Here is a 15503-nt window from a genome sequence, read left to right on the forward strand (position 1 = left end):
TTTCCTTTTTATGAACATGGACATATTATTCACCTGAAGGCAAATGTTATGTAAAAATTTTTTAAGCTGGATTAGTTATTAGAGATCATCTAGGCTAGGTGGATATCTCAGTATTAACATGCCAACACAGTCTCTGTATCTCAAGTTATGAATACTGCATTTGTTCTCTCAATAGTAGAGATGAATAAATTTCCACTGTTTGCCAGACACTTTGTGAGGGTCTAAGAGCACAGAAAATCCAACTGTGGGCCAGTTTGGCCAAAATAATCAAATTGTGTAGAAGTAATATAATTGGCCCAGAACATGCAAATGGTAAAAACTGGGACCACAAGAACCCATGTCTGACTAATGCCAGAATGTGTCTTACTGCCTGCAGATAAGAGTTGCTGAGGCCGGGCATGTTGGCTCATGCCTGTAATCCCAGCACTTTGGGAGGCTGAGGCGGGCAGATCACAAAGTCAGGAGATCGAGACCATCCTGGCTAACACAGTGAAACCCCGTCTCTACTAAAAATACAAAAAATTAGCTGGGTGTGGTGGTGGCTGCCTGTAGTCCCAGCGACTCAGGAGGCTGAGGCAGGAGAATGGCGTGATCCCGAGAGGCAGAGCTTGCAGTGAGCCGGGATTGCACTACTGGACTCCAGCTGGGAGACAGAGCAAGACTCTTTCTCAAAACAAACAAACAAACAAACAAACAAACAAACAAACAAACAAAAAACAGTTGCTGAAGGAAGATTCAGGATCAGAGAGAAGCCTGGCAGGGGAGGGGAGGGTCACAGAGAGGCCAGGCCCAAGATGCAGAGGGAGGTCAGGCAGAGGGGCTAGGCCCAGAAGAAGAGAAAGTGGCAAAGGGCCAGCTCAGCACCCCAAAGCAGTTATGCTGAGTAAGGGACAGGGTAGGATACTGAGTAGGTTCCATCCTGAGAGCCTCTCTTGTCTCTTGTGAAGTACACTGTGATGTCATGGAAAGAGTGAGAAGCAATATGATGAGGTAAAGACTGACAAGGGTTGGGGGAAGAAAAAAATCAAGGAGAAAGGTTGCTGATTTGGAGCATGTGAAATAACTACCAGTTATCACTAAGGATTCGGTTGAGGTTGAAGACTAAGCTTTACTGTAGTGCAGCCAGGATGGAGGCTCATGCTTATAATTCCAGCACTTTGGGAGGCCAAGGTGGGCAGATCACTTGATTCCAGGAATTTCAGACCAGTCTGGGCAACATGGTGAGACCCCATCTCTACAAAAAATAAAAAAGAAAATTATCCATGTGTAGTGGCTTGCACCTGTGGTCCCCACTACCTGAGAGGCTGAGGTGGGAGGACTGCTTCAGTCCAGGAGGTTGAGGCTGCAGTGAACCATGATTGTGCCACTACACTCCAGCAAGGGTGACAGAGCAAGACCCTGTCTCAAAAAGAAAAAAAAAAAAAATTAATTAATTAAAAAGTTTACTGTGGTGCAATCCAATTGTGCAATTTTTCTCCAGAACTGAATAGCTTCCCAGATATACAAGCAGAGAAGTTGGACAGTTGAACTGATGATCCGAGATTAGGATTTTTCTAGGCTTGTGAAATGAAAAGACAAGAGAGTCAGAGAATACTAGAGGACTAGAGGGATAGGTCATAGAGCTCAGGCTGACCAGAGAAGAAACCAATTGCCAAAGACTTCACTATAGCGCCTGCATATATTAAATACCTTAGTTCATTAAAACATTCAAAAGCAGGATATATCATTACTCTTCTCTTTCAGGAGTAGAACTGTCCTTTGTCCCACAGGTCCCAAACCTCTCCTACCCCTGTGTTCCCTATTTCAATGGATGATATTACTATCCACCCAGCTGAAACTTGGGAATCATCACTTTACTTCTTTTTCTATTACTATATATATCCCATCAGTCACCAAGACCTGTAGATTCTACTCCCTTAATACCCTTTTAATCAATCTCCTCTCCATCTCTGCAGACACTGAATTCATGTGAGCTCTTAAAAGGCCTCACCCACATCCATGTAACCACATGGCAAACGGTCCACCTGCCCTCATCCTCCTCCCTCTGACCTACTCTCCTCAGTGCTGATGGAAAAGGGATTGGAATGAGCATGAAGAGCAAAGTCTTTGCAGACAGGTCTGGGTTGAAGTCCCAGCTCCTCCATCTTCTAGCTGAGACTTTTTCTGCAGCCTCAGTTTCCTCACCTTTAAAACAGAAATAATAACCACATCTTCCTCGTTTGGTTCTTGGGAGGACTAACAGAGGTAATGCAAGTAAATAACCTGGTAAACCACCAATAAATGTTCAGCTGTTAGTCATTAGCATCTTCATTATCTTAATGACCTAAAAGGCAAGCCTAGTTCCATCATTCTCCTGCTTGAAATCCTTCCATGGCTCACCTCAGCTCTCAGGTCCTCCCCAGCTCCTGCTCACACTCCTGCCCACTTGTTGCTGCACCCTCTGCCAGCAAACCTTTTCTTTCATGCCTCCTTCTTCTCCTAGTGGACCCTCCATGATCCTTCAAGGCTCAGCTCAGTGTCCTATGTTAGGGTCCCCACAGCACATCTGTGCATGCCTCTCAGTAACACCTATAATACTGTATTAGCATCTTCTTGTCTCTCTGTCACTGAGCCCTCAAGGGGCAGTGGCATAGAGCTTGTGCTCAATAAATGTTTGCTAAATCAGTGAATGGAGGTAAGAAGCAGCAAGGGCTGTCTGAGTTCGGTATGAGACTCATTCAGTATAAGACAGCATTTCAGGGAGGGGTAGGGACAAGCTTGGAGAGGCAAACAGAGGGCAAGGCACTTCCAGGCAATGCTATGAAGTATGGATTTTATTCCGAAAAGATGGGGCTGAGGTGCCTTCATTTTCCTCTAAATCACTCACACAAAGGCAAGAGGGGAAAAAAGAAAGAAAATAAAAGTAAGGGATGAAAGAGAAGAGAGACAAAAATAAGAAAGCTTTGTTAAATTGAAACCTTCATCCAAATGAATAATTTTTTCCCCCAAAGCCTGGCTTCAAAGACAAACCACAAAATGACCAGCAAAAATATACTTCAAAAGACATGACCGAATACACATTGTGGTGGCAAGAATCCAATATATAAATACAATCAATTTGTTTCCTCATTAGAAGCTTTCATGAGGAAAATGATTTAATACAAATGCTAAAGCTACCGACATAGATTAATTGAAAAATAACAACAGAATCCTAATCAAAGATATAACATTATTTCACTCATTCACACTACACCAAAATCTGAATCAATAAATAATAACAGAATTTTGAAAGCCAGCTTCTACTGGTAACCACTCTAAGAACTACAATGAATTACTGACATTTTTCATAAAATGCCTATCCTTATGTGTACACTTTTTTCTAGTTAAGAACTGAGATGTATACAGAAATCCAGAAATCATTTTAAAATTATTTCACACTTTTCCTAAATTCATATCAACTTACTTGATCCACATTATTGCTTTTGCCCTCAAGTTGACTTTTTTCCCTAATTGTACAAGATTCTATACTAAAGTATCATTCTTTTTTTTTTTTTTTTTTTTTTTGAGACAGAGTCTTACTCTGTTGCCCAGGCTGGAGTGCAGTGGCATAATCTCGGCTCACTGCAACCTCTGCCTACTGGGTTCAAGCAATTCTCCTGCCTTAGCCTCCTGAGTAGCTGGGATTACAGCTACTGGGATTACACCACCATACCCAGCTAATTCTTTTGTATTTTTAGTAGAGACAGAGTTTCACCATGTTGGCCAGGCTAGTCTCAAACACCTGACCTCATGATCTGCCCGCCTTGGCCTCCCAAAGTGCTGGGATTACAGGCATGCGCCACTGTGCCCGGCCTAAAGTATCATTCTTACCCATTTATTACTTTGTACAGTATGTACAGCAGTCATAATTAAACCCTTACATAAAGTACCCAATTATCCAAGTCATAAAAAAATGGAATGGACTTTGATCTAAAGGCTAATGACTATGTGACCAGCTCCGTTGGTATATCAATACAGGTCAGGGGTCCCCAGAGGTTTGATTACAATCAACCAGTCAATCCTAGGCTTTACCTGGCTCCTCTTGGGACCAGGGCTTTCAGTTCTGTCCCACTTTGAGAGATTCTCCAGCATCAGAAACATCTTGAGATGTTGCCAGTTCACAAGGAAGCACAGAGCAGCATATGAACATATCCCTATCTCCTCACCCCGGGAGCTAAATCAGGCTGAAATGTTGTCAGCTACTGACAGGTCTTAAGCCCTGCTGGTAAGATTTTCCCCTCATTGTTAAAATTCAGTCAAGAACCAAAATAGGCACCTACCTCACAAACAAAAAACAAAAAACAGGGTCTTCTGATAAAGATTTGTACACGCTTTCCTGATCTTAAGAATCCCTTGGACCTCTTATTGAAGAACAAATTCTCAGGGTCCACCCCAGACCTAGTGAATTAGCATCTCCAGGGTAGGGGCCTAGAAGTCTATATATTTTAACAAAATCCCCAGGTAATCATATGATGGGGCAATTTTGGAAAATACAGTAAAGGAAACAGATATTTACCAGTGGTTGCCTGTTAAGGAAATTCTAGACAAACAGCTCTCAATTCAAATATTGACTGTATTCTAAAAGTTCATTTCCAGTTGTTTGGACCTTGGAACACATTTTCCTAATGAAACAAAGTTGAAAGTTGTCTGGGCCAGCTTTGAAAATCTATTAAATCTTGTTAACAGATCTGAAAAATTGTGAATACAGTCTTTAATTTTCAGATCAATCATATTTCAAAAGTTGAAGCATATATCCATAGAATATATTTTCCCATTGACATAACATTCTGAAAAGTGGTTAGGGCACCAAATTATATGCATTCCTTATTTACAGTGCTTTGTATACAAATTACACCCAATGATACTGAAAAATAAATAAAGTATGGCAAGGAGATTTGTCTTCCTTCTCTGGGTACAGGGAACATAGGCAACCTTTGACATTCTTATCCTCTCTTTCTTTGCAACCATTTTCTGCCTTCCAGTGGCCTCAGCCCTTGTGCCAAAGACCCAAACGTTATCCACTACTAAAGCATCCCTCCTCAGCTTACCTATCCCTGACTCACGCTTTACTCTTCCAAACTACCTATCTGTCCTTCTCAAACCCAGTCAAAATTCTTATTTCTGAGAGTTGGTTCCATTTTGTCTTTTCTGCCATACCTCCCATTACCTAATCAACAAAATCACCCTTTGGTTCCCAAAAATGCCTAAACTTTATCACCTCTGTGTCTTAGCACATGGTAATTCTGCATGCAATGTGTCTTACCAAAAACCTATCCCATTCACCCCATGGCCAAGTCTTGATGCCAACTCATCCATGAAGGCTTCTCAAGCCCACCAGAGAAGGGACTTCCTTCTCTGGGCTTTTACAGTACCATGTATGTGCAGTGTTTTGTATGCCAATTATACCTCAATAAAACTGGAAAATAAAATAAAATATGGCCTCTTCTAAAGCCTTGCCACAATGTATCTTGAATTATAGTTATTTGTGCAGTGTTTTTTATCTTTCCAATGCGGTTATAAATTTCTTGGGAATATTTGTTGGCTATCCACTATGTGACATGTTTGTGTTAGGCACTTTTATGTACATAACAACAACCCTATAAGGTAAGTGTATTGTATAATGATTTGGTTTATTCTACTCAAAAATAAGTTATAGAAGGACTGGGACCTATGTTGTGTTCACCACAAAAATGCTTTGCACATAGCATATGCTCAATAAACATTTGTAGAGACTATGAGTGAATGAATGAAGTGGCATTATTCACTTTTTATGACAAGGTTGAGCCTCAATAAGAGGGGGTTCAAATTCCAATTCTAGAACCTAATAGCTATGTAACCTTGCGCAAGTTGATTACCTTTCTGAACCTCAGTTTTCTCATTTGCTAGATAGGGATTATAACAGTATCAACCTCACACACCTGTTGTAAGGAAAGCCCTTGAAACTGAGTCTGGCACATGGTATGTGTGTGATGAATGCTAGCCGTAACTATTATTCTAAAAAAAAAAAAAAAATCACATGTGGGGAGGAAGGAGGGGATAGCATTAGGAGATATACCTAATGTAAATGACGAGTTAATGGCTGCAGCACACCAACATGGTACATGTATACATATGTAACAAACCTGCACATTGTGCACACGTACCCTAGAACTTAAAGTATAATAATAAAAAAAACCCACATAAATGGGAACCACTCAGACTGTGTCCTCTCCTCCTTACTCTCCCAGAGGAAGAGAAGAATGATTGTCAATGGCAAATGGCAGGTGCAGCAAAGCAGCACCAAGAGTCAGCTTCATGCTCTGGAGAGAACACTACATCTCCTCCTCATGGTTTCTGGTGCTCCACATGTCTAGGGAAACTTCTCTAGCAACAAACTATAGAAATGATCCCTGAAAGTACAGTCTTTATGACTGTTATGCTTAAGCTGCAGAGATAAGGAGTCTCTAAAGCCCTTATTCTTTCTGAGAAAACGCATCCTCTGTTACTTCTACAACCTTCAGTATTCCTAGCACAGTGCATTGCCCGTAATAGCGGTTCAAAAAACCACTGAATGTCCTCAGTGAAGCCATCTTAACCAAAAGTTGGAAGGAAACCATTGAACAGGTCTAGTGCACATGACTGAACAATCAAAAGTATTTTCACCCTCCAGGTGAATTTGTATTTTAAAACAGGACGTTTAACCCAAATGAATCTCTAAGTGGTGAAACTGCAGGCATGTAACAAATTGAAAACAAACCTTCAGACCTTCTAGAGCAGATTATCTGGGGGTAGTGGGCTCCATGCTGGTCCATGGAGGAACTAAGATGAGTCTAGTCACTCACTGGCCCAAGAACTGCTTGAAAAACAAGAATATGTCTTATCTGACACTATCTTGATCACCTGGCATCGTGCCTGACATAAACAAATAGCCAATACATATTTGTTAAGTAAATTATCTGCTTCCGGTCTATAATCCTCACCCTGCTTTTAGTTGATTCCATTTCTCTTTATTACCAACATAAAAATCAATCATGGTGACTGATGTTTTGAGAAGGAGGAAGTGAATGGTTTACTTAAGCACCCTCACTTTGGAAAAGTAGTCCGACAAATACAAATGTTTTACTAAATAGTCACACAGAGTGGAGATAATCCTCTTCTAATGAAGGATTCATCCTGTGTCAGTTCAGCGCAGCTCAAAGGGATAACATCTGAAAAATGGAAGTTGTTCCCAGTCAGTGATACCTCATCTAATGAAGGCCTTGAGAGTCAACTTCCTTAATTAAAAAAAAATTTTAGAAAAATAATCATAAAATAAAACTCAAAGTACTGCTGCATTTCACAAGGCTCAAAAATAATTTCATTTTCATGTGTATGTATTTAAACACAGCATAAAACACTTTGGAAGACAGTTATTTATTTGCACAGAAGTGACCCAAGGCCAGGCTGCACAATTAAAGCCTAATTTCCTCTTCCCACATCTTTCCCTGTGGGTGCCAACTGTTTTCCCACCTGAAAATTGAATATCCTTCAACTCTTAAATCTCTGCCCTTTTTAAAAATATTTATTTATTTATTTATTTATTTATTTATTTATTTATTTATTTTTGAGATGGAGTCTCGCTCTGTTGCCCAGGCTGGAGTGCAGTGGAGCAATCTCAGCTCACTACAACCTCTGCCTCCTGGGTTCAAATGATTCTCCTGCCTCAGTCTCCCGAATAGCTAGGATTATAGGCACCCACCATCATGCCCAGCTAATTTTTTTGTATTTTTTTTAGTGGAGACAGGGTTTCACTATGTTGGCCAGGCTGGTCTCAAACTCCTGACCTCAAGTGCTCTACCTGCCTCAGCCTCTCAAAGTGCTGCGATTACAGGCGTGAGCCACCACACCCAGACAACAAATTACCCTTTTTTAAAAGTTTGCTCTTTCAACATGGAATGGAGGAGCAGAATAAACTGGAACAGGGAGAGACTTGAGGCAGAGAACCAGAAAGGAGAATTCTGCAGTGCTTGAGTACAACTTTATGAAGACTAAAGTTTAGCTAGTGACAAAGGGAAGAGAAAGGGGAGGACATTTAGAATGAAGAATCAACAGGCCTTGTTGATGGTTTGGGGAGTGAAGGGGGACCAATCAGGAATGACTCCCAGGATTTTGCCTTGGGAGACTTGGCCTAGAGAAAGCAGAGGTAGACTTCAGGGGTGAGAAGAATATAAGACAATGAGTTCAGTTTTGCACATTCAAGCAGTTAGGATTCTTCTGGCCACAAGTAACAGAAAACCTGACTGACAAGGGCCTAAGCAAGTGGAAGTTAATTTTTCCCACAAAACAAAAAGTCTGAAGACAGGAGATTCCAGAGTTGTGCAGGGCCTAAGAATGACATGAAGCAGCCAGGCTCTTCCCATATTTCTGCTCTAACACCTTAGAGCAGAGTAATGTCCTACTGCATTTCAGTGTATTACTATCTCCCAACTATAAGACTATCCTGTGAGAATCTATCAGAAGTCTTCTTACATTTATTTGGCCATAACGATATTTTATGTAAACTCTAGATCAAGCACTGGCAAAAGAGAATGGCTTATAGATCACGATTCTGTTGTCAAGGAAGAAGGGATGGTGGCTGCTGAGTAGGCATCCAGCAGGGTATGCCCAGCTTTGTGAAGTTTGAGGTATCTTTGAGACACCCAGAAGGAGGTATGTAATATGCTGTCTGGTGCCTTGGAGGGAGAACTGCAGCTGAGCTATAGAACTGGGAGTCTCCCATGCACCGGGGAAGCTGTGGAACTATGGACATGCATGTAACTGCCTCCTAAGGAGAATGTGGTGAGGAAAGAGAAAACCCTGAGGAACAAGAGCAAAGAGGGCAAGGTAGAAAAATGAGCTCAAGGGCCTAAAAAAGAGCATAAACACAAGGAAGAAGAAAACCAGGAGAATTCATGAGAATCAATGGAGAGTTTTTTACATTTATGAGAAAAAGGATGTGATCAACAGTGTCAAATGCTACAGAAAGACCAAATAAGACAACGACTTAACAGTACCACCTGGCTGTGGCAATTGGAGACATTGGTACATTGGAGAGAGTAGCTCAATAGGAGCAGAAGCTAGATTAAAGGGGACTGAAGAGTGACTGGGAAGTGACTAGAGACCAGGAAGCCAGAAATAGCTAGTCTAGGCTTCTATTTCAAGAAGTTTGCCTGCAAAAAAAAAAAAAAAAAAAAAAAAAAAAAATAGATGCAAAGACAGTAGCTAAAGAGGGAATCACTGTGTACGACACAACGTTTTTATTAATATTAGGAGAAATTTGAGCATATTTATATAATGATTGGAGAGACATACTGAAGAAGGAAAAGCTAAATTTAAGAAAGAGGAAGTCTCTATGTCAAGAATGGAGTGAAGATAACAACTATGAGCCAATGCTTCAGTCCTCAAATATTGTGTGGAAGTACTCTGAACTCAAAAGATGACAAAAGGACAGGGTACTGTAAAGCCACAAAGACAAACCTTAAAAGGGGAGAGGTCTGAAGCAAGATTGAATAGTGAAAGTCCAGAAGTAGCAGCAGGGAGCTTGAAGAATGCCAACAGCACTTTGGGAAAATGAGCAAACTCTATTTAAGAAGGCCGCAAGCAAACAGGTTCCTGTCGGAGAATCATCCTTTAGGATAGAGAAAAGAGGTGGAGGATATTGTGGGGTTTGGTTATAACAGGACATAGATTCTAGGGAACACAGAGGAAAGAGTTAGAAAAGAGGTCTTCAAGAAAGAGGAGAAATGGTAGAGACAAGGAAGTACAAAGCTGAATAGGGATGCTGCTGACCAAAGGTAGAGGGCTGGCGATAGGTCTCAAAGACAGCTGGAATGCCTGGCATCCACGCTGTGATAGAACTCCAATACATGGTCAGTAGCCCTGTAACCTTTTGTCACAGTTCCAGTTAGAACATTAGAGATATGTTATTAGAGGAGACACTTGAAGAGATGGATGCTTTGGCTCTGTATCTACTAACACTCAGTAAAAAGAAAGCATCCTTATTTCCAGGAAAGAATATGTAGGGTTGGCTACTAAATAGTAAGTTTCCTAATAAAGAGGGTCTCTTGCTGTTCTCAGGTCTAGTCTAGGACCTAAAAACACATTTATAACAGGTTTTCACCATTCATTTTACTCACATCATTGAACTCATGCAACATGCCAGCACCATGCTAGATCCTTTTTTTCTTTTTTCTTTTTTTTTTTTTTTTGTGACTGTAAGACCATTCATGCTTTCAAGAAGCTTATGATCTCCAGAAATATGTATTCTAAGTTCTGAGAAACTGAATTTAAAATGAATCTGATGTGTGAAAACAGTGCTTCTCAAATGTTAATGTTCATACTGTACAAATAAACTTAGGATAGTATTAAAATGCAGATTATGATTAAGTAGGTCTCATTCAACAGAGCCTGAGAGTTTGCATTGCTCACAAGTTTCCAGGTGATGCTGTAGTTGCTGTTCCATGTTGATACTTAAGAGTACCAAGGACCTAAAGACTAGCAAAAGCAATTTCATGTCTGATCTTTTCTTGTCTCCCCTATAAAGCCCTGATAATCTTTCCTCCTTTCCTTGCTAACCATCCTATCCAGTATCCATTTTTCTAATTAAAACAAGTTAGGGGGTGGAGGCAGAAGCAGAGAAGGGAAGCTAGAAAACCTCATGAGGGGCTTTTTCTTCTAAGCAACTATTAGCTACATACACTGCTTTCATGAACATGCCAAACATCTATCTCATGTGATTAAATACTTCTGTGGAACCACTAATATTTCAAACAGGGCATCTAAATATTCAATAGAAGAATAAGAGACTGAGAACAGCAATTAATTCTAGTTATGCCATATGGCAGCATAGAACACTGGCTAGAACCTGAAAACTCAATTTCACAAGAGTCACTTATTCTGAATTTTAATCATTTTAGGATCAGCAAACATATGCCTACCAACCTGCTCCATTTACACAAAATTCTGAAGCATAATCACACTGCACACTCAAAAATGATGGGTTTTTCCCAAATGGAATTAAAATTTCTCTCCTACAAGATTTGCAAAATAAAGTAGCTGCTGACAGCTCCAGTTTCATCTCCCTGTTAAATATAATCTTCACACAATTCTTTTAAAGAATAGTATCACTTGCTTCCTCACCATTTTCATCATCAGCTCACAATACTGCACGAGTATAATTTTCTCTGGCCTTGAATTTCTCAGCTCTGCGTTGGTTCACGAACCCTCCTATCCCTGTGCACTCTCTTCCCTCCACCGTGCCTGTCACTGCTGAGACATCCATGCCACCATCTCTTCTCTCCATCTCACCTCTCCAGAATGGAAATATTATCGCTTTCAACACGTACTTCATCTCCAGTCCTCTTAGAACTAAGACACCTTCATGTCTCCTGTACATTTAATAATTTCAAGATAAGGACAGAAAAATCAGTTCTTGCTTTGTAAACTTTTGTCTCTGGTGCTTGAGAGACTGTCCTAATATCCCCTGAACATGTTTTGGTGATAACATTTACTGCACTAGGGCCAAAATGATTTTCTGCCACTTTCAATTCTAGTTCAATAAAAGAATAAGAGCTTTGTTTCTAACCTCTGTCATTTTTAATATCATAAAATGATTTTTAAATTATAAAATTGAGTTCCATTTCCTACTGGACTACCAATCTCATATTAGCTTTCCTTTTATCAAATTTATGAAAAAAGTCAGAAATTACCTTTCCTTTTTTTAAAAAAAAAATCAAAATTTCAGGATATCCCAGGTAGAATGTTTGAATTTTAGCTCTTAATAATTGCTGGTTTAGGAGTTTTAAAGAAGTACAAAAGTTAGCTACTTCCTGTTACTTATGTCAGAAATAACAAACTGGAGGATTATCCCCTAGTTCAGTATTACCCAGAAATGATAAGACTATTCCTAGAAAATTATCCTTAAAAACCATATCCCATATGGAAGAAGCCTATGATTTTCTGAAGCCAGAGTGAACAAAATCCATGGTTTCTGAAATGCAAAGTCAAACCAGTCAAATATTTTTTATAACATTATATTATGGGGCTGGGCACGGTGGCTCACACCTGTAATCCCAGCACTCTGGGATGCCGAGGTGGGCAAATAATGAGGTCAGGAGTTTGAGACCAGCCTGGCCAACATGGTGAAACCCTGTCTCTACTAAAGATACAAAAAATAGCCGGGTGTGGTGGCACGCGCCTGTAATCCCAGCTACTCGGGAAGCTGAGGCAGGAGAATCGCTTGAACCCGGGAGGCGGAGGTTGCAGTGAGCAGAGATCATGCCACTGCACTCCAGCCTGGGCGACAGAGTGAGACCCCATCTCAGGAAACAAACAAACAAACACACCAAACAAACAACAATAAAAAACCATTATATTATGAAAATTTTCAACTCTGCACAAAAGTTGAAACAACATTCATGTACACCCACAATCTAGTGGATATATTCTGTGATTAACATTTTATTTGCTTTGTCATATATTCATCCATCCATATTATTTTTTATACATTCCAAAACAAACTGCTCAAATTAGTACACTCCATCCCCAAACAATTCAACATGCATATAATTAACTAGACTTCAATATTTGTTTACAGTTTTTTTAAATCAATAATCTTTGAAAGATGCCACTTCATTTTTTTAATGGCTTGGCTAAATAAAATTCTAAATTCTAAATCCTAATATTTAAACAAATTCTGTTACTTTGAGTAATTTCTCATATATCAGTTCTCTCATCAACAAAAGAACAAAGGCACTCGGTAAACATGATAGAAGGTCTAAATTACCAAACTGTATGGGCCTTGTGGTTATGGTAGAATCTACAAATGAGAGTCACTCACTAATACAACTTGGAGAAATAGCTAATTGGAGATTATGTGGGCATAAACGTTTCTGTAAATTATAATGAGAACCTCAACAAGGCTCACAAACTCAAGAGGCAGCTTTAAGTTTGAGCATTTAACTATAATATATCTTATATAAACCACACTGTGATAAAAACTACTAGAAGCTAGACAATTTAAGAATGGTTCACTACAAATGGCGATTTTGTAACAACAAAGCACCAGCATCAAATTGGAATTTTCTTGGCTTTGCCATGCTGTAGTACTACTGGTTTGTAAATTCTCTATTAATTGTCTGACTAAGTAAGAGCTGCCACAGGGATAGCACTTATTTTATGAGCTGTTTGTTCCCCTACACTAATTTTTTTTTCTTTCCTAAGATTGGCCCTGGAAGGGACACCCTTTGAAGCCCGAAGAATCAAAGCTACTGCAAAGCACTGCTGAGAGTTTTGAAAGAAATATGAAGAAACTACGTCACACCTGGGGCGATAGGCTGAGATCTTCCCAAACAGGTCAGCAGTTGGTCTCTAAAATATTCCTATTGCCAAGGAGGCAATGACATCTTGTGTAAATCGAAAACTAAAACCCTAAGATATCTCATTTCCATTTTAAATGCTTGGGGGCTAAATATGGATGTCTAGCACTCAAGAAGTTCCTGTGGGATTGATTTTTTTCCCATCTTCTCTGAGCCCTTTGCTGAGTGTGGTAAGCAGGACTGCATTTCATTATCAACCCTGCTAACACTGCACTTCAGGGAGACTAGATGAGGCTACACAGTAGGAGAGAAGATCCAGAATCCAAAGAAGAAATGATTCACATGGTGTGATTATAAAAACTCACTTTATGCTCAACTCATTTTCAACAGAATCATGAAATAAAATCCCAAGAAATGTAATTTCCTGCATCATATTCCAAATTTTTAAAAAAGTCATGGGGGTACTGTAAAAGAAATCAAACAGAAGTTTTATAGTTTGGTTGGTAATGTGTGCATTTTTGTAGCATTTATTTAAAAAAATAATTCCAAACAACATTTTGGGTAAGCAACGTAGAAATAAAACATAAGATTATCATTAGGGGAATCTTCAAGTGACTCAGTGTTATAGAAGTAACATCAGAACAAAGAGCTTGGCTCCTGACAGTTGGCCCAGTGCTCTTGGATTTCCCTCCCCTCTGTTCCAGTTTCCCTGTAACGCAGAAAGTGGATACTGCATGGGTCTATATCAGAAACAAGAGAAAACATGCAAATTAGAGAAAAACACCATCAATAAGGTCCCAAGCCACAGGTTCCTGGAATCCACAAACAGATAAATACAGAGAGGTATTTTTCATTGGCTTTCCTTAAACAGAGAAAATAGCATAGCTCTGGGACAAAAGGCTAGCGCCAGATCAAATGAGACTTAAAATCAAAGCCAAAGCAAACGGTGATAAAAATGAAGGCAGTAATTTCATACAGATGATCTTTTCACACAATGTATGAATTAAGTCCATCTACAGACAGCGAGGCTTCATGTATTAAAAAAAAATGACACAGGATTTTCTGAAACCAAGACAAATCCATATTGAGTAGCTAAGAGGAATGTGCCCAGGTGATAACGATGGCTAAAATTCTATCAGGAGTAAAGCAAATTTCAGTGACCTAACTCTACAGTTAAAGAGTATGGCTCAGCTGATTATTCTATTGGGTTAGTCAGACTGGAAGGATGGAAGTTCAGTTACTTGCCTGTGTTCTAGCTCACAATCCATAACTCCTTTTCACTCTTGATAGAACATGTTATTCTGTATGAGGAGCTCAGTACTGGGAAGAACTACACATGATCTACTTTTGCAAGTGATCTAAAAACTCTATTAAAAATACATTTTCCTAGTTGCTATGGCTCATGCCTGTAATCCCAGCACTTTGGGAGGACAAGGTGGGCAGATTGCTTGAGGCCAGGAGTTCAAGATCAGCCTGGCCAACATGGCAAAATCCCGTCTTTACTAAAAATACAAAAATTAGCCCGGTATGGTGGTGTGCGCCTTTAGTCCCAGCTACTTGGGTGGCTGAGGCATAAGAATTGCTTGAACCTGTGGAGGTTGCAGTGAGCCAAGATCATGCCACTGCACTCCAGTCTGGGTGACAGAGTGAGACTCTGTCTCAAAAAAACAAAAAACAAACTAACAAACAACAACAACAACAACAACAAAACATTTTTCTGAACTCAATCTAAAATCTTAAAGATATAAAATGAAAATATCTAAGGTATGGTTTATTCTGAACCACCAAGGCCTATGGTCATTATTACATTAAAAAAATGTTATTTAAGAAAATTTGTTCTACTTCCAGATAGCCTCACATACGAAAGAACAAACAAAATAATCATTATGATAAAATTATAAGGAGAGTTACACATTTCGAAGCTATTTTGAAAGGACAGAGACTTGCCATAAAAAACACATAAGACGATCTTTCTTTGCAGGTCTTAAAAGTTAAGCCAAGAGATCAATAGCAAGTAATACTCTATCATTCTCACCTGTAGGGCATTCCAGATTAAAAGAGCAATAAATATAACCTCTCATTCCTAGAGAAGTAGATTCACAAAACTCTTTAACTCAATTGTGAAATCTCAACATTCATCCACTGAATAACAGAGAACCAAGCAAAAATTTG

General features: G+C 39.6%; 1 protein-coding gene and 1 non-coding gene across 20 annotated transcripts in view; both read right to left on the minus strand.

Annotated features, from left to right (window-relative positions):
* Nucleotides 1-15503, minus strand: part of SKAP1 (src kinase associated phosphoprotein 1) — a 331562-nt gene that overhangs the window by 248979 nt on the left and 67080 nt on the right. The gene's annotated exons all lie outside the window — the stretch shown is intronic.
* On the minus strand, nt 6208-6423 carry LOC119622246 (small nucleolar RNA U3). The gene has a single exon (XR_005238911.1). It is a non-coding gene; the product is annotated as a small nucleolar RNA U3 (small nucleolar RNA).

This window comes from Chlorocebus sabaeus, chromosome 16, assembly GCF_047675955.1.
Source record: "Chlorocebus sabaeus isolate Y175 chromosome 16, mChlSab1.0.hap1, whole genome shotgun sequence".
Classification (NCBI taxonomy): Eukaryota; Metazoa; Chordata; class Mammalia; order Primates; family Cercopithecidae; genus Chlorocebus; species Chlorocebus sabaeus.